Genomic DNA, 24,045 nt, shown 5'->3' on the forward strand with positions numbered 1-24,045 from the left:
CAGGGATGCAAGACTGGTTCAACATATGCAAATCAATAAATGTAATCCATCACATAAACAAAACCAATGACAAAAGCATGTTTCTCTCAATAGATGCAGAAAGGGCCTTCGACAAAATTCAACAGCACTTCATGCTGAAAACACTTAATATAATAGGTATTGATGGAACATATCTCAAAATAATAAGAGCTGTTTATGACAAACCCACAGGCAATATCATACTGGATGGGCAAAAACTGGAAGCATTCCCTTTGAAAACTGGCACAAGACAGGGATGCCCTCTCTCACCACTCCTATTCAACATAGTGTTGGAAGTTCTGGTCAGGGCAATCAGGCAAGAGAAAGAAATAAAGGGTATTAAATTAGGAAAAGAGGAAGTCAAATTTTCCCTGTTTGCTGATGACATGATTGTATATTTAGAAAACTCCATTGTCTCAACCCAAAATCTTCTTAAGCTGATAAGCAACTTCAGCAAAGTCTCAGGATACAAAATCAATGTGCAAAAATCATAAGCATTCCTATACATCAGTAACAGACAGAGAGCCAAATCATGAGTGAACTCCCATTCACAGTTGCTACAAAGAGAATAAAATACCTGGGAATATAACTTACAAGGAATGTGAAGGACCTCTTCAAGGAGAACTACAAACCACTGCTCAACAAAATAAAAGAGGACACAAACAAATGGAAGAACATTCCATGCTCATGGATAGGAACAATTAATATCATGAAAATGGCCATACTGCCCAAGGTAATTTATAGATTCAAGGCCATCCCCATCAAGCTACCAATGACTTTCTTCACAGAATTGGAAAAAACTAGTTTAAATTTCATATGGAACCAAAAAAGAGCCTGCATTGCTAAGTGAATCCTAAGCAAAAAGAACAAAGCTGGATGCATCATGCTACCAGAGTTCAAACTATACTATAAGGCTACAGTAACCAAAACAGCATGGCACTGGTACCAAAACAGATATACAGACCAACGAAACAGAACAGAGGCCTCAGAAATAACACCACACATCCAGAAATCATCTAATCTTTGACAAACCTGACAAAAACAAGAAATCGGGAAAGGATTCCCTATTTAATAAATGGTGCTGGGAAAATTGGCTAGCCATATGTAGAAAACTGAACTGGTTCCCTTCCTTACACCTTATACAAAAATTAATTCAAGATGGATTAGAAACTTAAATGTTAGACCTAAAACCATAAAAATCCTAGAAGAAAACCTAGGCAGTACCAGTCAGGACATAAGCATAGGCAAGGACTTCATGACTAAAACACCAAAAGCAATGGCAACAAAAGCCAAAATAGACAAATGGGATCTAATTAAACTAAAGAGCTTCTGCACAGCAAAAGAAAGTACCATCAGAATGAACAGGCAACCTACAGAATGGGGGAAAATTTTTGCAATCTACCCATCTGACAAAGGGCTAATGTTCAGAATCTACAAATAACTTAAAAAAATTTACAAGAAAAAAACAAATGACCCCATCAAAAAGTGGGCAAAGACTTAGGAACAGACACTTCTCAAAAGAAGACATTTATGCAGCCAACAAACCCATGAAAAAATGCTCACCATCACTGGTCACCAGAGAAATGCAAATCAAAACCGCAATGAGATACTATCTCATGCCAGTCAGAATGGCAATAATTAAAAAGTCAGGAAACAACAGATGCTGGAGAGGATGTGGAGAAATAGGAATGCTTTTACACTTTTCGTGGGAGTGTAAATTAGTTCAACCATTGTGGAAGACAGTGTGGCGATTCCTCAAGGATCTAGAACTAGAAATACCATTTGACCCAGCAATCCCATTACTGGGTATATACCCAAAGGATTATAAATCATGCAGCTATAAAGACACATGCACACGTATGTTTATTGCGGCACTATTCACAACAGTAAAGACTTGGAACCAACCCAAATGTCCATCAGTGATAGACTGGATTTAAAAAATGTGGCACATATACACCATGGAATACTATGCAGCCATAAAAAAGGATGAGTTCATGTCCTTTGCGGGGACATGCTAGAAACCACCATTCTCAGCAAACTATCACAAGGACGGAAAACCAAATACCGCATGTTCTCACTCATGGGTGGGAAATGAACAATGAGGACGCTTGGACACAGGACAGTGAACATCACACACCAGAGCCTGTTGGGGGCTTGGGGGCTGAGGGAGGGATAGCATTATGAGAAATGCCTAAGGTAAATGATGAATTGTTGGGTGCAGTAAACCAACATGGCACATGTATACCTATGTAACAAACCTGCACGTTGTACACATGTAACCTAGAACTTAAAGTTTAATTAACAAAAGAACTTATTCATGTAACCAAACACCACCTGTTCCCCAAAACCCTATTGAAATAAAAAATAAAAATAAAATGTTAAAGAAAGACCCAATAACATACCTTGAACACAGTTGCAATGTATTATTTAAAGTATTCTATCAGTGTCTCGGTCCCAGGACTGTCATTAAAAAAAGAATCATAGACAAAACTAACCTCATATCTTGAGGCAAATGACAGTGTTGCCAGACAGTACTAAGGAATACTAGGACAATGACCCAAAGACCAGATGAGATTGACCAAGCCACATTTCAGTAGACCCTACTAAGATTCCCAGTAACCAGCACGATGAATGTCATCTCAGTGAAGTCCAACAGGAACCAAGAGGTCAGCACATGGACAGAGGCCTCTTGTCCCACCTCCATGACTAAAGTTTCCCCTACAACTATAACTACCTCAGGAAACAAGAAGTAGAAGAGGGTCAAATGTCAGGTGATACATATTCCTCATTAAAAGTTTGGCCATTGTATTGAGTTAACATTTGGCAGAAATCAATAATTTAAAACTGGAAAAGATTAGCTTCAATTGATAAAGTTAGGGATTTTTTAAAAAATCTGCCATCCGTGGAAATGAGCTCTACAGAACAAGATGACATCAGTTACAAAAAAATAAAATTACTGGTGCCTGGGTGTAGTGGTGCACACCTGTAATTCCAGCACTTTGGGAGGCCAAGGTGAGAGGATCACTTGACCCCAGGAGTGCGAAGTTGCAGTGAGCTATGATTGTGCCACTAAACTCCAATCTGGGAGACACAGTGAGACCCTGTCTCTAAAAAAATACCATAAATTTAAGAAATTTTTTAAAAGATGAAGTTACTGCACAACTCATTTGTGCTGTATTGTATCCTGTGTTTGGCTCTGGCCTAGGAAGCACAGATACAGCTAAGAATTACATAGGCTCAAGATTTTATTTTATTTTATTTATTTTTATTTTTTATTTATTTATTTTTATTATTATTATTATACTTTAAGTTCTAGGGTACATGTGCATAACGTGCAGGTTTGTTACATATGTATACTTGTGCCATGTTGCTGTGCTGCACCCATCAACTCGTCAGCACCCATCAACTCGTCATTTACATCAGGTATAACTCCCAATGCAATCCCTCCCCCCTCCCCCCTCCCCCTCCCCATGATAGGCCCCAGTGTGTGATGTTCCCCTTCCCGAGTCCAAGTGATCTCATTGTTCAGTTCCCACCTATGAGTGAGAACATGCGGTGTTTGGTTTTCTGTTCTTGTGATAGTTTGCTAAGAATGATGGTTTCCAGCTGCATCCATGTCCCTACAAAGGACACAAACTCATCCTTTTTTATGGCTGCATAGTATTCCATGGTGTATATGTGCCACATTTTCTTAATCCAGTCTGTCACTGATGGACATTTGGGTTGATTCCAAGTCTTCGCTACCAATGAGTTTCTTCACAGAATTGGAAAAAACTGCTTTAAAGTTCATATGGAACCAAAAAAGAGCCCACATCTCCAAGACAATCCTAAGTCAAAAGGACAAACCTGGAGGCATCACGCTACCTGACTTCAAACTATACTACAAGGCTACAGTAACCAAAACAGCATGGTACTGGTACCAAAACAGAGATATAGACCAATGGAACAGAACAGAGTCCTCAGAAATAATACCACACATCTACAGCCATCTGATCTTTGACAAACCTGAGAGAAACAAGAAATGGGGAAAGGATTCTCTATTTAATAAATGGTGCTGGGAAAATTGGCTAGCCATAAGTAGAAAGCTGAAACTGGATCCTTTCCTTACTCCTTATACGAAAATTAATTCAAGATGGATTAGAGACTTAAATGTTAGACCTAATACCATAAAAACCCTAGAGGAAAACCTAAGTAGTACCATTCAGGACATAGGCATGGGCAAAGACTTCATGTCTAAAACACCAAAAGCAACGGCAGCAAAAGATGTTTTACCTTAGGTAATAAGTCTACAAGCTGAATTGGTTATCACTGAAGCCAAATGGGGGAAAAAAAGGCTTGAGAAGGTTTTTCTTCATGCAGGTAGCTGGTGATGTGCCAGGAAGTCTTCAGAATAACAACAGGAATGAAGTCAATGGGTCACTGCAGTTGAACTGGGTCCACAGTAGACCCAGGACTGCAGGGAGGAAAAGCAGAGTTTGCTGACACTTGCCAGCATTGTACCCTCAACATCCATTCTCATTGTTTTTATGAAGCACATGGTCACCCAGAATCAATCGCAATTCCCAGTACTTAGTAGCATGGTAGCTAAGTGTGATTGTATATCTAAGTATAGTCATGTACCACATAATGATATTTCAGTGACCAACAAAATACATACAAAACAATGGTCCCGTAAGATTATAAGGCCTTATTTTTACCGAACTTTCTCTGTGTTTAGATGTCTTTAGTTACACAAATACCATTGTGTTACAATTGCCTATAGTATTCAGTACAGTCACATGCTGCGCAGGCTTGTAGCCTATGAGTAATAGGCTGTACCACATAGCCTAGGTGTGTAGTAGACTATACCCTCTAGGTTTGCATAACTATATGATGTTCATACAATGACAAAATTACCTAATTGTGCACTTCTCAGAATTTATCTCCATTGTGAAGCAAGTGACCACTAAGATGTAAACAAAAGTGGTGTTAACAACTTCTGAGAAATTCTTAAAGGAAAATTTTCCTCTTCCTTCTGACTGGAATGTGAGCCTATCGGCTGGAGCTGGAGCAGTCACTCTGAGCCATATGTTGATGGCACATACTAAGTTTGACAGAACAACAAAAAAGTAGAAATCTGGGCCATTGATGATTGTCGAGCCATAAAACTAGTCTGGAGTACTTACGCTCATAAGAAATAACTCCTATCTTGTTTAAGCTGCTGTTATTTGGGGTGTTCTATTACAAACTGCTAAATTTTAACCTCTTTACAAATACATGATGTAAGAGAGAAATGTTGCAGACTACCTTGAGGTTACACAATGCCTTTGAAAATGATATAAAGGCGGGAGGCAGATGAGAGGAGGAAAGGTACACGAGGAGGGACACTGTCCTTCCCAAAAATAAAATTCTTCTGTTGGACATGGGAGACCACAGCTTGCCTGTCTATTTTCCACGCCTATATCCTGAAGGGAATTGTGACTACTGAAAAGCCTGATCTGCTGACCAAGACCCATGTTTTTCCTCCTGTTCAGAAAACACACCTCCACCTATACAACAACAGGAAAAGCCAGTCATGACTTACTTTGAAATGTATTTTTAAAAAGACAAATTAATGGCTAGAAAGAGGGATGAATAGATAGATGGGTAAGTGATAAAGCAAGTATATCGCGAAATGTTGGCAGTAGCATCTAGGTGATAGAGATACATGTGTTCACTGCACTATTCTTTTAACTTTCTGTATGCTTGTAAATTTTTATAATAAAGTATCAGAAGCAAAAGCATTCTAAGTATGAATAAACTAATCAACATACCCATTTTATAAAAATGTGAGCAGAAAACCTAGGATTACCAGACACTTGCAGAAAACTAAGAAAATGAAAGAAAAGTTTAACATTAAAGAGAATAACCAACTTTGGAAGAAAGAGATAATTCAGGAAACAAAAGAAAAGATAAATTTGTGAAAATATTGCAAACACAAAGTAGCATTCCAGCATGGAAAATAAGCAATCATAAAATAAATATTTCTTGAAAATTAAAAATATAATATCTGAATAGTTTTAAACATTCAGTGACTAAAAACTAACCTGATTATTTGGAATTTAAATAACATTAGCAGATAAAATTTACTGAGTACAAGGCACCATTCTGAGCTCTATATATATTCAAGCCATCTTCATCATTCATGCAGATAAATGTAATAGTCTCCTAATTGTCTCCCTTTTCCTATACTGACCCCTTACAGTCCATTCTTGGAGCAGCTATACGATCCCTGAAAAATGTAATCAGATCATGTCTCTCCTCTATTCAAAGCCCCACAAAAGATCCCATTTTATTCAGAGTAAAAAGTCTTAACAATGACCCACAAGATCTGGTCCTTCTCTTTGACCAATCCCTCTTTCCTCTATGATGAGCTTTTCCACTACTCTTTTCTGCTTTCTATGCTCCAGCTCCACCAGCCTCCTCAAAGCTCCTTGAATATGTTAGGCACACTCTAATCTTGGTGTTTTTTTATCTACTTTTCCACCATCAATTAGTTTTGGCTGTTCTAGAACTTCATATAAATGAAATGATACAATGCGTACTTTTTTGTGTAAGTCTTCATTCAGCATAATGTTTTGAAATTCACCCATTCTGTTGGTTTGTTTTTTCTATTGCTAAGTGGTATTCTATTGCAGGAAGGTACCAAAATTTGTTTATCTATGCCCTATTTGTTGGACACCTGGGCTATTTAGAGTTTGGTGTTATTATGAATAAGGCCGCTAAGAACATTCTTATAGAATTTGGTTTATCTATTGGCTTTTTAGCTATATGTCTTTGCATTTTTTTAGTGCTTGCTCTAGGTATTAAAACATACATACTAAAAATTTTATAGGTTGTATAGGTCCATTTATTACTCATCCTACCCTGCATTTTATGATATAGCTTTCATATGCATTCTATCAAGAGACATAATAAACCTCAACAGACAATGTTTTGTTTTAAACTGTTGTATGTATTTTAAAAGAATTAAGAGGAAAAATAATCTTTAATATGTACTGAGATATTTTTAATTTTGTATGCCCCTACTTCCTAAAGTTCTGAATTTCCATGTGATATTATTTGCTTTTTCATTAAAATTTCTTGTAGTACAGATATGCTCATGATGAATTCTGTAATTATTCTCTTACCTGGAAATGTTTATTTCCTTATTCTTGAAGGATATTTTATCAGACACAGAAGTCTGGATAGACTGCCTTTTTTTCAGCACTTTAAAGATGGTCCACTCTCTTCTGGCCTTCACCGATTCTGGAAAGATAGTGATCATTTGTGTCACTGTTCCTCTATGTGAATGTGTCATTTTATTCTGGCTGCTTTCAAGATTTTCTCTTTATTGTTGCTTCTGGGAAGTTTGACTATGATGTGCATAGGTATAATATTTTTTGATTTATCCCTAAGCTCACTTATTCTTTCCTCTGCAATCTCCACTCTGCTGTTAATCCCATCCAGTGGATTTTTTTCAATTTCAGATATTTTAACAGAATTTCCATTTGTTTTTTTAATTATAGTTTTTATGTCTCTGCTGAGATTTACTCTATTTTTATCCAGTATGAACATACTTTTCTTTAAGTCACTGAGCATAGTTGTAATAACTCTTTAAAGTCCTGTCTGATGATACGAACTTTGGATTACCTTGTGGTCAGTCTTCACTCTTTGTCTTTTCTCTCGAGAATGAGTAACGGTGTAGAGGGTCTCCAAGACTACCCTGACATTCAGGGATTAGATAGAAGGACTCTTAGGACCCATCAAGTAGTTCTATTTACTGCTGATTTATTACAGCAATGTAGTGTGGGGTGTGTGTGTTTAAGAAGGCGGCTCATTATAAGAACATGGTATCTTAAAAGCTATTTGACCATATTCAACATCTAATATATTATTGCAATAAATACTGGGAGGTGGAATAAGTTTCTGAGGATATTTTGGAATAATTAGTTCATCAAAAATACAGATATTAAAGTTTACAAGGGGATTAGAATTAATAAGAGTAAGAGTAATTTTGTAATTATGGAAATTTGTAGAGACCTAGGAATAGGTAAGCTCAGACTTGTGACACACAATGAAGGGACACATGAATAATATCGGAAGAAAAGAGGTACCCAGAAGGAACTGAAAAACTACTGTCTTGATATTCCAATTATCCAATCGTATAAAAATACCATTCCAATCTTGAAAACATGATGTTTACATAATTATTTCATGTAATGTTTTGAATTTTAGTTTCTCTAATATATATATTTGGATGTAACTCATATATTGAATATGCAGCACTTGAATGGGGGACTAGCTATATAGAAAGCCTAATTTGCTACAAGGACACTCCAAACTTGCTTTGTCAGATCTTATTCCCTATCCCAGAATTAAACCCTAGGTATGCATTAATGCTTTCGTGGTCACGTTAGGCTGTCTTAGAATGTTTCATTTTCAGTTATTTAAAAGTTTAAAATGATCTAAATCGTGTTAACTGTTTTCTAGTCATTACCTACGTTGGTCCATTCCTTCCTTCTTTCCTTTCTTTCTTTTCTTTTCTCTCTCCCTTCCATCCTCCCTCTCTGCTTTTTCCTTCCCTCTCCTTCCCTATGTCTCTTTCTTTGTCTTCTACTCTTTTATGCCTTCTATAATTTAAATGAGAATTTTATATCATTCCAGTTTCAATTCTCTCTTAGCATGAAAATTAGGCTTCTTTTTTTTTAACTTTTTATAATGGTGGCCCTAAAATTTGCAATATACATTCACAATTAATCCAAGTCCACTTTTAAATAAAACCATATTGTTTCATAGGTAGTGTAAATACCTTATAATAGTATTTCAAATTCCCCCCTCCCATAACTTATAACATTGCTGTGATTCATTTTACTTAACAATAAGCTATAATCTAAATACATTGTTGCCAGTATTATTATTTTGAATAGACTGTTATCTGTTAGATTAAGAAAAGAAAAATAAAAGATTTTACTTTTTCTTGATTTGTTCTTCTCTAACTCCCTTCCTTTTTCCACGTAGATCTGAATTTCTGACTTGTGTCTTTCCACTTCTCTGAAAAACTTCTTTTAACATTTCTTGCAAGGTAGGTCTTTTGGTGACAAATTTCCTCAATTAATTTTTGTCTGAGAATGTCTTTATTTCTCCACTTTTAAAGGATAACTTCACTGGATACGGAACTCTAGGTTTGTAGATTTTTCTTTTAAAACTTTAAATATTTCACTGTGCCATCTTCTTGCATGGGTTCTGAAGATAAATTCAATGTAATTCTTATGCTTTTTCCTCTATAGGTGAGTTTCCTTCCTCTGGCTTCTTTCAAAAATATTTTTGTCTTTGATTTCCTGAACTTTGAATATGATATGCCCATGTCTACATTTTTTGGTATTTATCCTGTTTGATGTGCTCTGCGATTCCTGAATTTGTAGGTTTGTATCTGTCATTAATTTTGGAAAATTCTCAGCCATTATTACTTCAAATAGTTTCTCTGTTACTGTTTCAGTTTCTTCTCCTTTTGGTATTCCTATTATGCATAGATTACACTTTTTTCGTATTTTTTTGAGTCGGAGTCTTGCACTATTGCCTGGACTAGAGTGCAATGGTGCGATCTCAGCTCACTGCAACTTCCATCTCCAGGGTTCAAGTACCTGCCTTGGTCTCCCAAAGTGCTGTGATTATAGGTGTGAGCTACAGTGCCCAGCCACACTTGATGTATTAATAATTGTCCCACAATTCTTCAATATTCTGTTCCATCTTTTTACTTATTTTTTCTCTTTGCATTTGAGTTTCAGAAGTTTCTATTGACATAACTTCAAACTCAGAGATTATTCTCTTGGTAGTGTCCAGTCTACTTATGAGCCCATCAAAAGCATTCTTCATTTCTGTTTTTTTTTTTTTTTAATCTCTAGAACGTCTTTTTTATGATTTCTTAGTTTCCATCCTTCTGCTTCTTCAAGGGCAGACAATTGCCTTCTGTCCTTGCATGTTGTCCACGCCACCCCCGCCACCCATCCTACTTTGAAGGTTAGAAAGAGCTGGAATTGAGTATTTCCGTTCTTCTATGTTGGGAAGCCTCTGATAAGCCCCCAATCAGGCTCTGATAAAATAATTTCCCTTAAAAGCATACCTTGTCAAGAAAAACAGAGAGCTCTGGGTATATTTTTAAATAGTTATTTTTCCTTCCCACCATCAGAGACTATTCTCTGATCCTTATAGTGAGAATCTAGTAGGGTGCTTAGAGAGAAAACTCACAAATACTAGATGGCTTAGAGTTTTTAACTCTGAACCTAGTCCACTGTGAGCCTCCAGTAATTTGTCAATTACATTTTAAAGTGTCCCTACAGATATTCGCTCAATATCCTGTCTTTTGCTTCTAGTAAGTTGTAGTTCTCTGTATCTACCTGATGTAGTTTGAATATTTGTCCCCACCCAAGTTTCATGTTGAGTTGTAATTCCCAATGCTGGAGGTGGGTCCTGTTGGAACCAGTTTGGATCATGGGGGTGGATCCCTCATGGCTTAGTGCTGTCTTTGTGATGTAAGTTCTTGTGAGATCTGGTCATTTAAAACTATGTGGCCTCTCCCCCACCCCTTGCTTGCTGCTGCTTTTGCCAAGTGATATGCCTGCTCCCTCTTTGCCTTCTAGCATGATTGTAAGCTTCCTGAAGCCTCCCTCAAAGCTGAGCAGATGCTGGCACCATGCTTCCTATAAAGCCTGCAGAACCATGAACCAATTAAACCTCTCTTTTTAAAAAAAAAATAAATTACCCAGTCTCAGTTATTTCTTTATAGCAATGCAAGAATGCTCTAATACAGAAAATAGGTACTGAGGAGTCCAGGGAATTGTCATAAAGATACCTGAAATGTGGTAGCAACTTTGGAACTGGGTAATAAGCAGAGGTTGGAAGAATTTGGAAGGCTCAAAGAAGACAGAAAGATAGAAAGTTTAACACTTTTTAGAGACCAGTTAAATGGTTGTGACCAAAATGCTGACAGTGATATGGACAGTGAAGTCCAGGCTAGCGAGGTCTCAGATGGAAATGAGGAACTTATCAGGAACTGCAGCAAAGGTCACATGTGTTATAACTTAGCAAAGAGCTTGGATGCGTTGTGTTCACACCCTAAGGATCAGTGGAGGTTTGAACTAAAGAGTGATAATTTAGGGTATCTGGCAGAAGAAATTTCTAAGTAGCAAAGTGTTCAAGAAGTGGTGTGGCTGCTTTTAATAGTCTAGCTCAGATGTGAAAGCAAAGAAATAAGTTGGAACTTATATTTTAAAAGAAAAGCAGAGCATAAGATTTTGAAAAATTTGCAGGCTCGCCATGTGGCAGAGAAAGAAAAAGCTTTCTTAGGAGAGGAATTCAAGCAGGCTGTTGAGCAACAATTTGCTAGATATATATTTGTATTATTAAAAGGAAGCCAAGTGCTAATATCAAAGACAATGGAGAAAAGGCCTTGAAGGCATTTCAGAGACCTTCCTGGCAGCCCCATTTATCACAGGCCCTGAGGCCTATGAGAACCTAATGGTTTCATGGGCTAGGGCCAGGACCCTGCTGCCCTGCACAGCCTTGGGACACCATTCCCTGCATCCCAGCCACGCCTGCTCCAGTCTCAGCTCAAAAGGGCCTAGGTACAGCTCTGGCTGCCACTTTGGAGAATGCAAGCCATAATCCTTGCTGTCTTCCATGTGATGTTAAGCTTATAGGTGCACAGAATGCAACAGTGAAGAACACTTGGCAGCTTCCACCTACATTTCAGATGTAAGAGAAAGCCTGGGTGCCCAGGCAGAAGCCTACTTCAGGAGCAGAGCCCTCACAGGGAACCTCTACTAGGGCAGTGCCAACGAGTAATGTGGGGTTGGAGCTCCCACACAGAGTTCCTAAGCAGAGACTGACTAATAAAGCCATGAGAAAGGGGTCACCCTCTTCCAGACCCCAGAATGGTAGATCCACTGTTAGCTTGCACCTTGCACTTGGATAAGCTGCAGGCATTCAACTCCAAATCATGAGAGCAGCCCTGGGGACTGAACCCTGCAAAGCCACAGGGGAGGAGCTGCCCAAGATGCAGGACATGGAGTTAAAGAAGACTATTTTGGAACTTTAAGATTTAATGACTGCCTGCTGGGTTTGAACTTGCATGTGGCCTATAGCCCCTTTCTTTGGGCTGATTTCTCCCTTTTGGAGTAGGAATATTACCCAATACCTCGATTATATCTTGGAAGTAACTCACTTGCTTTTTATTTAACAGGCTCATAGGTGGGAGGGAATTGTCTCAGATGAGACTGGAGACTTTTTTGTGGGGGGGGGGTGGGGTAGCTGGAGTTAAGTGGCATGATCTCGGCTCACTGTAACCTGTTTCTAGGCTTCAAGTGATTCTCCTGCCTTAGCCTTCCAAGTAGCTGGGATCACGGCATACACCACCATACTCAGCTAATTTTTGTATTTTTAGTAGAGATGGGTTTTCACCATGTTGGCCAGGCTTGTCTTGAACTCCTGACCTTAAGTGATACACCTGCCTTGGCCTCTCAAAATACTGGGATTATAGGCATAAGCCACCGTGCCCGCTAAGACTTGAGACTTTTGAGTTAATGTTTAAATAAGATTTTGGGGGCACTGTTGGGAAGGCATGATTGTATTCTGCTAAGTAAGAAGCACATGAGATCTGGGAGGGACCAGGGGCAGAATGACATAGTTTGGATATTTGCCCCTGCCCTTATCTCATGTTGAATTATAATCTGCAATCCTGGGGGTAGGACTTCGTGGGGTATGTTTGGATCATGGGGGCAGGTCCTTCATGGCTTGGTGCTGTCCTTGTGATAGTGAGTTCTCATGACATCTGGTCATTTAACAGTGTGTATCACCTTCCATCACCTCTCTCTATTGCTCCTGCTTTTGCCATGTGATGTGCCTGCTCCCCATTTCACCATCTGCCATGATTGTAAGCTTCCTGAAGCCTCTCTAGAAGTCAACCAGATGCTAGCACTATGCTTCCTGTAAAGCCTGCATAACCGTGAGCTGATTAACCCTCTTTTCTTTATAAATTACCCAGTCTCAAGTATTTCTTTATAGCAATGCAAGAATGGTCTAATACACTACTGGTCTGTCTAGTTTAGAGGGCAGTAGTTTGCCTTGTGACATTAATTCTCTTACAGATCTAAGAATACTTGTTGATTTTCAGTTTGCTCAGCTTTTTCTTGTGAAGATGAGCATGACAAACATCCAAGTTCCAGGCTCTTTACATGAGCTGGATTGGAAACTTTCCATTACTTTGAAGTGTCCCTTTTCCAGCATAGGTCTGACCCACAAGTATGCTGGAAAGAAGGGGATATCATCTCTCTTGTCTTTTCTTTTATTGAGATAGGGTTTCCCTCTGTTGCCCAGGCTGGGGTGCAGTGGCACAATCAGGGCTCACTGCAGCCTTGTCTTCCAGGGTCCAAACGATCCTCCCACCTCAGCCTCTGAAGTAGCTGGGACCACAGGCCTGTGCCACCATATACAGGCATGTGCCACCATATCCAGCTAATTATTCTTTTTATTTTTGTAGACACTGTATCTCCCTATGTTGCCCAGGCTGATCTTGAACTCCTGGGCTCAAGCGATGCTTCTACCTTGGCCTCCCAAAGTGCTGGGATAACAGGTGTAAGCCACTGGGCCTGGCCCATGATCTGTTTTGTCTCAGTTCCTCTACCTTTTACTTCCCCTGGTCCTACACTCATCCTATTACTGTGTGGTCCTTCGGGGTCGGCTCAGAGATGGGAGAAAAAGGCTATTATAAATTGGAATTGTTGTCCTCTCTGTAGCAAATGCCCAAATACTGGTGCTGCCATTAGGCACTTTAGTATAATTTTGGAGATTCATCCAAAATGCAGGAACTCAAACACTGATATTCCCTGGTACGTGGGATGAATGTCCCAGTCAGCATCTCACAATTCCCATGGATCTCCTCTTCTGGTGGCGTACTTCACACAATCTCATTCTGCTGGCTGGTTTGCTTCTCCTTTCTTTCTATTAGATTTGATTCTCTTCTTTTTCAAAAATAATTGTACTTCAGTGTTGTGGGTTTAATTTTATCTTCCACAAAAGATACAGTGAAGTCTTTCCTAATCCCCACTACCTCCGAATGTGACCTTATTTGGAACTAATGTCATTACAGAGGTAATCAAGTTAAAATAACGTCATTAAGGTGAGACTGAATCCAATATGACTTGTGTTCCTATAAAAGGGAAAACTTTTGATGCAGAGACAAGCACACAGGGAAAGTGCCAAGTGAAGATAAAGGCAGAAATCTGGGTGATGAATCTACAATCCAAAGAACAGCAAAGATGGCCAGCAAACTACCAGACGGTAGGAGAAAGGCACGGAACAGATTCTCTCTCACAGTCCTCAGAAGGAACCAGCCCTGCCATGACCTTGATCTTGGATTTCTGGTCTTCAGAACTATGAAAAAATGAATTTCTGTTGTGTAAGTCACTCAGTTTTTAATACTTTGTTATGGCAGGCCTAGAAAATGAATATACCCATCCATGTATGATCATGTCCACTAGCTGTTGGGAAAACATGACAGTTCTTATCTCCTTACTCTGTCATCAAAGGTATCCTCAGTCAGTCTCTTGTCTTTAAATACTTTTAGGAAAGAGCCAGGTACTTGACTTTGAGACTGCCATTTACCAAACTCCAAGGTTATTGGCCAAGTGCTTTCTCCATTCTTTCAAAACAGTCTTTTACCATCTGCTGACTCAGTGGAGGCATGAGGTAGCAAAGGGCCAGATCATGCAGGACTTTATAGACTTATAGAAATGGTTTTGGATTTTATTCTATTTGAGTAAGGAAACTTATTAAAGATTTTGTTCAGGGAAGCAACAAGTTCTGGCACAAATTTTTAGAAGATTTCTACAGCTGCCAACTGGAGACTAGATTGTAGGAAGGCAAAAACAGAAGCATGTAGAACAACCAATTACAGCATCTATTGTGGACTAGAATGGTTGTAGTAGAGATGCTGAGAATTGGATAGATTTAGGTTACCTTTTGAAGAGAGAGGCAACAGAGTTTCCTGAGGAATTGTGTGTAAAATGTGAGAGATAAAGAATCAAAGGACAACCTGAACAACTGTAAGAATCCATGTGCCATTTAGTGAGATGAAGAGGTATGCAATAGGAGTAGCTTTTGGAGGTAGAAAATAAGTCTGAAATGCATGTTGAATATTTTAATAGATATGTTGAATAAGAAGTCAGATATATGAATATGAAAATCAAAGAAATCAGGGCTGGATATGGATATTTGGAAGCCATCAGCGTTGTGATGCCATATAACAGTGAAGGGAGTGGATTGGATAACCTCAGGAATAAAGGCAGATAAAGAAGGGAATACATCTCAGGCACATTAACATCTAGAGGTCAGGAAGAATCCAGCAAAGGAAAATCAAAGAACTCTGTAATTTCACAAATATCAAATGAAGAAAGTGTTTCAAGTTTTAAGAAGGAGGATGTTAAATTGTGTTAAATGCTGCTGAATGGTTACAATAAAGACTGAGTAGCCCACTGGATTTATCAGAATTGTTTAAATTCTCAGATATCTGCACACAAACTCTTCTTTAGCTCTAACATTTAAATTAGTTCAGAAGTCTCACATTCAAGTGTGCATAAGAACTAAAGATCTAGAGTATAAGCGTAACTTTATGTATTCTGACTTTGTGAGCCATTTAGGGGATTTTCATAGTTATTTTTTATCATTAGGGATTTTTATCATAAAGGCTCAGTTTAGAAACAAATCTCTGTTAGGGATGCAGCTACAGCTTTCTACAGCTGTTTCCAGCCTATCCAATTACTGTTCAAGAGATTAGAAAAAGATCACGGTCACAGAGACTATCCTTTACATATTTCCTCTTTGTTGTTTTATCTTTACAGAGCTCACAAGAAAGCTCACACTATTTTTATTCTCTCTTTCCATAAAGGAATGGTGAGAAGAAATTTAAAGGAAAGACACTAAGTAGAAAATGGAAAGGTTCTATAGGGCTAAACTGAAGAAAACTGGTATCTGTACTACTTAAAACTCATCACCTATTCCTGATGATTTGAGTAGTATGACAGAGACTTAATTATCATTTATCTTTTCCTTTGCCTACCATCTCTCATCCAAATAAAACTTATATATAAAATATAATGTGAAATGTGAAATATTGTATAGTAAAGAATTTGGCCTTTCCTAAAGAGAGTTCTGGCCTGTGGCCTCAGATTCTGGGAAATAACCTATCACATCTGATAAAAGTGTCTTTGTTTAGGAAAACTGCCTATGTCCAACAGTTTTACTGTAGAGGCTACCCATGCTAGAAAGGCCAACCACATGACTTAGAGGCTTTGGGTCGTGTATCATCTGACCTGGAGACTGGGTTCCATATGGGCAATGGATCAGTGATGCCTCCATAATGGAGCCCCTCAAAAATTCTGAATGTTGAAGCTCTGGTGAGCTTCCCTGACTATTCCCATTTAGAAAAATAAGTGCAGCTCACTGCCAGTGCTCATTTAATTTTACATAAACATGCTCTTTGAGGCTGAAGCAAATCTGACTGATTTTCTATGTGAAAAATTAAATATGAAAACTGTTCTTGGAGTTATTTCTAAATGGAACTAACATCAGAATAGTCTGAATCATCAGAATCGTCTCTTTCAGAAAAATCGGATTCATCAATTGAATCTTCAGCCAACAACTGTTTGAGAATGATGTTAACATCATGTGTAGAAATGCTACGTTTTCTAGGATTTGACATTTTCAGCAATAGAGAATTACTATATTTGCAAATGGAAATGCCACTACTAAAATCCGAATACTATAAATAGAATGTCTTTTGTTTCAAAAGTTGATATACTAGAGTGACATGAAAATAATAATAAAAGCAAGATATTTCATGGCAAATGCATTAGTCCATTTTCATGCTGCTGATAAAGACATACCAAAGACTGGGCGATTTACAAAAGAAAGAGGTTTAATGGACTTACAGTTCCACATGGTTGGGGAGGCCTCACAATCATAGTGGAAGGTGAAAGGCACATCTCACATGGCAGCAGACAAAAGAAGAGAACTTGTGCAGGGAAACTCTTCTTTTTAAAACCATCAGATCTCATGAGACTTATTCACTATCGCAGTAACTAACAGCAGGGAAAGACCTGCCCTCATGATTCTATTACCTCCCACTGGGTCCCTCCCATAACACATGGGAATTCAAGATGAGATGTGGGTGTGGGCACAGCCAAACCATATCATTCTGCCCCCGGCCCCCTCCCAAATCTCATGTCCTCCTATTTCAAAACCAAGCCAACAGTCCCCCAAAGTCTTAACTAAGTTTAGCATTAACTCAAAAGTCCACAGTCCAAAGTCTCATCCAAGACAAGGCAAGTACCTTCAGTTTATGAGCCTGTAAACTTAAAAGCAAGTTAGTTTTTCCTACATACAACTGGGGTACAGCCATTGCGTAAATACAGCCATTCCAAATGGGAGAAATTGGCCAAAACCAAGGGGTTACAAGGCCCATGCAAGTCCAAAATCTAGCAGTTAGTCAAACCTTAAAAGCTCCAAAATTATCTCCTTTGACTCCATATCTCACATTCAGATTACAATGATGCAAGAGGTGGGTTCCCATGGTCTTGGGCAGTTCTGTCCCTGTGGCTCTGGAGGGTACAGTCTCCCTCCTGGCTGCTTTCATGTACTGGCATTGAGTGTTTGCGGTTTTTCCAGGCACATGGTACAAGCTGTTGGTGGATCTACCATTCTGGAGTCTGGAAGACAGTGGCCCTCTTCTCAAAGCTCCACTCAGCAGTGCCCCAGTAGTGACTCTGTGTGGGGGCTCTGACCCCACACTTCCCTTTGACACTGCCCTAGCAGAGGTTCTCCCAGAGGGCCCCACCCCTGTAGCAAACTTTTGCCTGGGCATCCAGGTGTTTCCATACATCCTCTGAAATCTAGGTGGAGGTTCCCAAACCTCAATTCTTGATATCTGTGCACCCATAGGCTCAAAATCATGTGGAAGCTTCCAAGGCCTGGGGCTTCTACCCTCTGAAGCAAAAGCCCATGCTGTACCTTGACCCTTTTTAGCTATGGCTGGAGTGGCTGGGATGCAGGGCACCAAGTCCCTAGACTGCACACAGCAGAGGGACCCTGGGCCCCACCCATGAAATCATTTTTTCCTCCTAAACCTCTGGGTCTGTAGTGGGAGAGGCTGCCACAGAGGTCTGTGACATGGCCTGGAGACATTTTCCCCACTGTCTTGGTGATTAACATTCGGCTTCTCATTACTTATGCAAATTTCTGCAGCCAGTTTGAATTTCTCCTCAAAAAATGGGATTTTCTTTTCTACATTGTCAGGCTGCAGTTTTCCAAACTTTTATACTCTGTTTCCCTTTTAAACTGAATGCTTTTAACAGCATCCAAGTCACCTCTTGAATGCTTTGCTGCTTAGAAATTTCTTCTGCCAGATACACTAAATCATGTCTCTCAAGTTCAAAGTTCCACAATTCTCTAGGGCAGGGGCAAAATGCTACCATTCTCTTTGCTAAAACATAACAAGAGTCACCTTTGCTCCAGTTCCCAACAAGTTCCTCATCTCCATCTGAGACCACCTCAGCCTGGATTTCATTGTTTATATCATTATCAGTATTTTGGTCAAAGCTATTCAATAAGTCTCTAGGGAGTTCCAAAGTTTCCCACATTTTCCTGTCTTCTTCAGACCCAAACAGATCCAACATACTCAAGACTGGGCAATTTACAAAAGAAAGAGGTTTAATGGACTTACAGTTCCACATGGCTGGGGAGGCCTCACAATCATGGTGGAAGTTGAAAGGTACATCTCACATGGCAGCAGACAAGAGGAGAGAACTTCTGCAGGGGAACTTCCCTTTTTAAAACTATCTGATCTCGTGAGATGTATTCACTATTACAAGAACAGCAGGGAAAGACCTGCCCCCATGATTCAATTAACTCCCACTGGGTCCTTCCCACAACACATGGGAATTCAACATGAGATTTGGGTGGGGACACACCAAACCATATCAGCAAAGCAATCTCAAGGTAAATGCTACAGCTGCAAGTGCCACTCGCAAATATTCTTGGGGCAAACAGGAAAAGGGTTACTGGAATTCTACATTGCATATTGTCAAGCGTGGATTTTGGGAGAGTAACATGTCTTGACTCCACTGGGAGAGTACAGCAAATAATGGGAGAGTACAGCAAAAGTGATGTGTTTGGTACCCTCCTGGACACCGCCTTACGTGCTTCTTCCCTTGGCTGATATCAGTCTGTATTCTTTCCTTGTGATAAATGGTAACTGTAAAGATAACAACTTTCAGTGAGTTCTGTGAGACCTTCTAGCAAAATTTCAAACTTGAGGGTGTTTCTGGGAACCCTCCAAACTTGCAGTTGGTGTCAGAAATGAGGGACGCCTTGGAGACTGTGCCCTCAAACCTCACAGGTTGTCTAACTCTAGGTAAATATATCAACCTACAAATTGTCTCCATCACAAACTAGAGGCTGCTTTATGTTTTTTGTTTGAAATTCTCTTAAAGTATGTTTTGAACATTGATATGTTATCTTTTCTCATTAAAAAAAAAATTCCAGGCATAATGAAAAGTGTGTTCTTGAGTCTAACTCAGCTTTTTTTTCCTAGCTTCTAGATGGAAAACACAAGTGATAGGGGGTTGATTTCAAGTAATAATCATTTTATTGGAAGGGTCATTAGAAATTAGTTGGTTATATGATTCTACTTTTTGGGCTTTGAATATAAACTGAATCTAGAAGGCAGAACTTGTTGTAATTACTATGCCACACTTCACACATACTGTCTTAGTCCATTTTCTGCTGCTGTAAGAATACCACAGACTGGGTAATTTATAAACAAAAGAAATTCATTTGACTTACAGTTCTGGGGACTGCGGAAGTCCAAGATCCAGAGGCTGCATCTGGTGAAGGTCATTTTGTGGCAGAAAGCATCACATGAGGAGAGAGGCTGAGACAAAGTAGTGACAGTGCACAAGACAGAGAGAAAATGGGGGCCAAATGTATCCTTTTATCAGGATCCTACTCCCATGATAAGTAATCCACTCCCACAGTAATGGCATTCATCCCTTCATGAGGGCATAGCCCCCATGGTCTAAATCACCTCTTTAAGGCTTCACCTCTTAATATTATTACAATGGCAATTACATTTCCAACACATGAATTTTTAGAGAACACATTCAAACCACAGCACATACCTGCTTGGGCTTGGGCAAGGGCAGGAATGTTACTTGATTCTCCAAATTTAAGTCAGCATCCAGACCTCGCTCTAATAGAGTTGGTTAATTTGGACACAGCTTTGCCCTTAGCATCTAATTAAGAATATTTTCCTTAATGGATATTCTTGAACTGCCAAAATGTTGGCACTGAGCCCTAGTCATGATAAGTAGGTTTACATTTTATTTTTAACTTAAATGAACAACATGTAGTCTTGATAGTATTTTTGGAGGTGTCCGTCTGCTGTATGTCACTGAAATTATTTGATGTGAAGGGTCGGAGTAGATTGATAAAAAGATAGATTCCGAAGGAAGTGGTCTGGAATAGGAGGAGGATATGCCAAATATGGTATAGGAACATTTCTTTGATCATCCTAGTGATCAAAGATGGACCAGCTGTTAGCCAGGAGGGAACAAATTTCCTTTCCTTTTTCCTTGTCTTAGTAGCATTTTAAAGTGCAAGAGAAGAGAGGTGGGGAGAGAAACTGAAGTTTCTGGCTTCCCTAGAGATGTATAAATTAAAACTATAAATAAACTAACTTGTACAGTTTAGATGACTATGGTTACAATGAGGGGAAATTTTTGTACTTATACCGTGTAGTCATCATTGTAATGGTTTCTGCTACGCTACACATGGGCTGTTGTAATTCTAACAAAACATCTAAGCCCACACACAATTTTTGTTGCTTTCCCTCCTTTCTCCTCACAGATATCCAGAAGATATTTTTTGTGGTCAGCTGAGGCAGGAGTTTACCACTTAGGGTAGAGTAAGGAGAGAAAAGGACTCACTCTGTTTTAGCACATAACCTCCTCATTCTTGATTTTGACATCTTAGGCAGGATTGGACTTGAAAGGATATTTACTCACTGGCTGTTGTCATATAGCAGATTAGTTTCTTTTGCTGAAAAATAACTCCAAAATTTACTGGCTTAAAGTAACAAGAATCATTTTCGTTCCCTCTAATTGTTTCTGTGGGTCAGGAATTCAGAACTGGGCACAGTGGGGATGGTTTGTCTTTGCTTTACGAAATTTGGGACCCCAGCTGAAAGACTGTATGATAGGAACAATCTGAAGGCTCATTCATTCCCATGTAAGTACAGCTGGAATTGTAGGCTGAAGCACCCTTATATTTGTTCAATAGTTTACTATTGAACAAAGTACCTTCCCCTAACCCTTGAGTGGGCCTCTATCCTGGAAACATTGAAAGGTCCTGTTACTCATCTCTTGACCAATCTCCATGTTTTATGTAAAGATTGGTATATTCTCTTTTTATTCAATTTTCATTAGTTTTCCCACTTATGTTCTATTTCTGTTTCAGGATCCCACATTAAAGTTGGTCTCTTTAGGCTCCTCGTGGCTCAGACAGTTTCTCAGACTTTCCTTGTTTTTCATGACTTTAACTGTTTGGAGTAGTACTGGTTAGGTATTTTGTCTGATGTTTTTCTCATGGTTAAACTGGGATTATACATTTTTGGCAGCCTTATCTTTTTAATATAATTTGTCACTGTTGCAAAAGTCTACCAAAATAAAAATGTTTCCCTCCTCTGTTCAACAGTCCTTCAGTTTCTCCAATTGTCTGCAGCAGAAATTCAAATTACTCAGGATGACATATAAAGCTTTTCAGAATCTGGCTGTTGCCTTCCTCTTCAGTATAAAGTGTCACTCTACAAACCATTCTAGTTCTTTCCCGAAATGAAGCCCTAACAGTCTTGCAATGCCCGAGATTCATTAAAAAGACAAGGTAAGGTCACTACCATCAATGACTTTACATTTTAGGGGGCAGGGTACATTTGCAAATAAATAAATGAATAGCATTCTACTTTTATGAAGGAAACAAGAAAGGAGTGGAGATTAAGAAGTACAAACAGTGTGGGAGTGAAGTATACTTTAGAGAGTCTGGGATCTCCTCTTTGAAGAACATAACTGTTGGTTTACTTGCCAGCCAACAGACTTTCCTTCTCTTTAGCTGTCTCAGAGGAGAGAATGTCTAACTCAGCTTTGTTTCCCCAGCGTCTAGTTTAGCCTAATTCATTAAATTAACAGTTTTGGACTAACTAAATGCGCTGAGAGTACTATCTAAAAATTAAAAATCAGTTGCTACCATCCCTCTCCCCAGATTTATCCTTGAAATACCTTTCAAACCTGTTTCTGGAAAAAATATTAATATCCGTAAGAGTCCCATCTGCGTTAAGCATGATGAGAAAACTTTTGTCATTAGGATGCTAGTATTAACTTCCTATTTTACATGTTATAATTCAAAAGTAAATTTAATCTTTCAAATCTAGACCTCCCGGTTTTTCTGGAATTGAATGGACATGGTAAAGTCTGACACACTGTGAGTGGGGGAATGGGGAATTGGCTGTGAGGACATCCTCAGAATGTTTAAAATTCCGCGGGGAGAATGAGGCTTTAAGGTGGACTCGTCCTCTACCGCTACCCAGGCAGACTTCATAAAGAAGGGCGAGCAGAGTCCGCCAGTGCGTAAGAGGACTACTTAATTCACGTGGGCCTCTTTCTCCATGCCACTTAGTACCACAGGAACCTACCTGGGTCCCGCGCCCCGCCTATTTCCGGGTTGTCGCCGCCGCTGCCGTCGCGTGCGTAATGACGTGTCAGTCTCCTGCAGACCCCGGAAGTGCAACTCGAACTTGGTCGGGGCGCGGATCCCGAGAGGGAAAGTCATAACAACCGCACGAGGGAGTTCGACTGGCGAACTGGAAGGCCACGCCTCCTCCCGCCTGCCCCCTCAGCCCTGTAGCTGGGGGCAGAGCTCAGGTAGGACTGCCGTTTGCGGGTATGTGAGCTCCGGGGGCAGGCCCGGGTCGAAATCCGAGGAGGGTGCTGGCCTGAGTCGGGCTCAGGCGGGGGTCGCTGGCCCTGGGGCCCGAAGCTGTCAGGAACCACGCTGCATTCCCTGCGGACACCTCTGACTTGTGTCTGGGTCCCCGCTGATGGGCAGGTCCCATGTGCGATTTCCAACCTCCAGTCGGGAGCGACACGTGTGTTGCCTGGCTGACTTTCCTTATATCGGGGCGTACGGGATTCTGGGAGTCCCTGGAGACAGAGTAATGGGCCCTCCTCCGCTTTCTTGGGAGTGGAGGTATTGTGGTTCTTGTATTAATTTTTTTTTTTCATACAAAAAGTGTTATTAACTGCTAGCGCTTTACCAGAAGTCATTCGCTGCAGACGGATTAAAGTGCAGTTGTAAAATGCTCTCAAAACTTGTAACATGCATGGGCGCGGGTGGGACGTTTCTCTGGGATGCAGTATGAATGTATGAATTAAGTGTTGAATACTTTTGACTTTGAAATAAAGTAAGTATGTTTTGGAGGCAGTCTTCTCTTTCCCTCATCCAGGTGTTTAACATATTCTTTTAGTGCTCCAGGGTCTGTATCTGTTGGGCCAAGAAACTCGTTATTTGTGTTTTGGATATGCTGTATTTAATGACATGCAATGTTGCATTTGTCCGTTTCTCCCAAATCCTCAAAAAAGCTGTAGAGGGAAAAATTCTCTGTTTTTTGTCTGCAATAGAGGGAAAAATTCTCTGGTTTTTGTCTGCAAGTGCCTTGTATATTTATCAAAATATCAATGCGATTTTTTAATGCAGTACATGACATCGTTTGTATTAACGCATGCCGTATACTGCGTAACAAATATCACATGATAAGGTGTATTCTTTATCCTACAATGCGAGGGACAGTTACACTGTATACATTTAGCGAATGTAGAAACTGAGTAAGAGAGTATTTTTGGATCTGCTGGTACCAGGCTTCTTTCAGAA

At 39.6% G+C, this 24,045-nt stretch overlaps 1 protein-coding gene and 1 long non-coding RNA gene across 14 annotated transcripts in view; one reads left to right on the top strand and one right to left on the bottom strand.

Moving 5' to 3' along the window:
• LOC126956967 (uncharacterized) overlaps positions 1–22,831 on the bottom strand; it is a 246,048-nt gene extending 223,217 nt beyond the window's left edge. For all 3 annotated transcript variants that reach the window (XR_007726619.1, XR_007726617.1, XR_007726618.1), the window contains exons 1-2: positions 19,912–22,831; positions 7,167–7,284 (exon numbers count right to left, since the gene is read on the bottom strand). This is a non-coding gene — a long non-coding RNA (uncharacterized LOC126956967). The remainder of the gene's footprint in view (positions 1–7,166; positions 7,285–19,911) is intronic.
• Positions 22,832–22,879: 48 nt separating this feature from the next.
• The window catches only part of FAM172A (family with sequence similarity 172 member A), a 483,877-nt gene continuing 482,711 nt past the window's right edge, over positions 22,880–24,045 (top strand). For 6 of the 11 annotated variants that reach the window (XM_050794313.1, XM_050794326.1, XM_050794325.1 and 3 more), the window contains exon 1: positions 22,943–23,039. The gene's annotated coding sequence lies outside the window, so the exon portion shown is untranslated. Of the gene's footprint in view, positions 23,040–23,065; positions 23,365–24,045 lie in introns of those variants that run through there. The other 5 variants (XM_050794318.1, XM_050794327.1, XM_050794314.1 and 2 more) reach the window with 5 other exon arrangements.

Source organism: Macaca thibetana, chromosome 6, assembly GCF_024542745.1.
Source record: "Macaca thibetana thibetana isolate TM-01 chromosome 6, ASM2454274v1, whole genome shotgun sequence".
In the NCBI taxonomy this organism is placed as follows: domain Eukaryota; kingdom Metazoa; phylum Chordata; class Mammalia; order Primates; family Cercopithecidae; genus Macaca; species Macaca thibetana.